Below are 2,474 nucleotides of genomic sequence, written 5' to 3' on the forward strand. Positions count from 1 at the left end.
ACAAGAATCTAGTCTTTCTTTCTTAAACAAGTACAAAATCTAAAAATAAAAGAAAGTGCAAAAGGAATAAAATCTAAAAAAGGTAAAAACTAGGTTTTAGACTCTCTAAAAAGCTGCACTCTTTGGTGGCTGCAGGTACAAGGGCCTTATATAGGAGGTGAGGTGGAAGCCCTAAAAATGCAAAAAGTCAAAGTAGTCAACGGCTCGGTCAACTCGACCAGTGCTCGGTCGAGTGGCTGGTCGAGCTGGCTTCTCTCGTGCTTTCTCCACTCGGTCGAGTCCTTCTCAGCACACGGTCGAGTGGTGGTCGAGTGGTGCGGTCGAGTTGGACTCCGGACCTTGATTCTATAGCCTTAACTCTCTTGTTTTCTCCTCAGGATTGCTTCACTTCTCCTTAGCATTGCTTCCATGCTCCTTAAGCTCCAAAATCACCTGTTTATGCATGAAAAGATGCAAATGCAAGGCAACTATACTCTAATGCATGATTAGTCCTAAAGCTACACAATAATGGCCTAAATGGATAGCAAAAGATGCAAAAGTTGTGAATAAACTAAGGGAAAACAAGGTAAAATATATGAACATCACTAGACTAAAATTAGATCTTACGCTTAATATTGCTTAGAACCATGAAAACCCTGAGATGACTCCCAAAAACGTCCAACGCCTCAGTCTTATAGTTTTAAACCTTTTTTATTTACTTGCAATAGATATTAGGAAAACCAAAAACCCCAGCTCTTATTTAGTCTTAGCCATAGTTCTTTCTCTTTTAATTTAATTTGTGTTAGCTATTACTCTCTGTGGGATAGATCCTAAAATACTACATTGACTAATTGTGCACTTTCAGTCGTCGTGTGGTCTTTTCAGGTACAAGATTTGGAGTGAAATTCCACACACATCACTAACCACGGTTGACCACTACACCACAACCGCTATTTAAAATTGATGCCCTTAACAATTATATTTTTTTTGATGCTTAAAGCACCAGCTTCACGGGCTTTAGCCACGAGTCGGGCTTGTTTATGATATGGGTGGCGAGAGGATAGTAGTGTTGGTTATGGTTGTGGTGATTACAGTAGTCGTGATTAAAGTGAATATAACCATAAGAGATAGCATAGACAACGGGGAAATAGTAACCCTAGAAAATACAACATAGGCAAACAACATGATCGAATTAGACACTCGCCAAAAACGATATATTCTAAGGGATACAATATAGACAATTGTTGGGCCCAGAACCCTCCCCGGATTCGGGATGATGCTTATTGGGTGAACCGACAACTATAGGGTCCACTTGGTAACACGCATCATAGAAGGTCAATGTTTCCAGAAGGAAATCGTTACGGTTCAGGGCTGATCAGCTCGGGAATTTAGGGGAGCTTGGTTTCCAAACCAACAGAAGAGACAGGCGGTAGCAAAAGATTCTTAAGCTTTAAAAGATTCGGTCAACTAAGAGATTCATACGTTACGGCGTCATATGCTAGGATCGAATATTAATTACCTTTTTTAGTATAAATACGTACGAATCATTGTAACCCTATAAGGGATACATGATTCTCAAGGCAAAAGCTTAAAAATACAAATGTTTTCTCTAAACACTTTTTCTTGAGATCCGACTCCCACATTTTGGTTCTGTGGAACTAGGGCACTCAGAAAAAAGCAACGCTACTCCTCAGAGTTAAGATTAACATCCCGAGCAAGCAGCTATGTTTGGTGAGTCCATCTTTGAAATTCTCCAAGTTCTCCTTATGACTGTACCGGTCTCTGTTGCGAATCTAGGGACAGTGGAAAAATAACTCATCAAGATTCGTGATTCTCAGGTATCCATCTTCAAAACTCTTTCGAAATTGTCGACATGTTTGCCCACTTTGGTTGTGGAACCTGTGTCTGAGAGACGCGGAACTTTAGCTCACCAGCGCCTGAGTTTGGGTTTCTCACTTCCTTTCGTGGATCCCCCATTTCTTGAGCTCGGAAAAGACTAATCAACATCGTTTTCAGAAAATATGTCTTTTTAGCGACAATGCTAAGCGTGACGTAGTAAGTGCAGATGGAGGCGGAGAGCTTGCTCTCTTATCCCGGAGTGCCCAAATAACATTCCATGAAGAGGAAAGTCGACGCCTCGCCAAGGCATATGATGATGTGCTGGTGGTGACCTTTGACATCACCAATTGCAAAGTATCGAGAATCCTTATCAAGAATTAATTTCACAAAAATAATTGATTAAATTTTTCAGTAGTTTTTAAAAAACAAGATTTATTCATTATATAACATAATTTGAATTTTAAATTCGGATGAGAATTATTAAAAATTGTGAATAGTGTGTTTACAAAATTAAAATGAGATAAGGGCCAGTGAGATACTATAAAATGTTTTTATAAAATAGTGTTAGTAGTGACGGTATGGTGGTAATGGTGGTATTGTTGGTAGTGGTGGTTACAATGATCGTAGTGGTTGCGATGATGGTTACAACGATCGTG

Source organism: Camelina sativa, chromosome 3, assembly GCF_030686135.1.
Source record: "Camelina sativa cultivar CO46 ecotype springtype chromosome 3, ASM3068613v1".
NCBI classification, from domain to species: domain Eukaryota; kingdom Viridiplantae; phylum Streptophyta; class Magnoliopsida; order Brassicales; family Brassicaceae; genus Camelina; species Camelina sativa.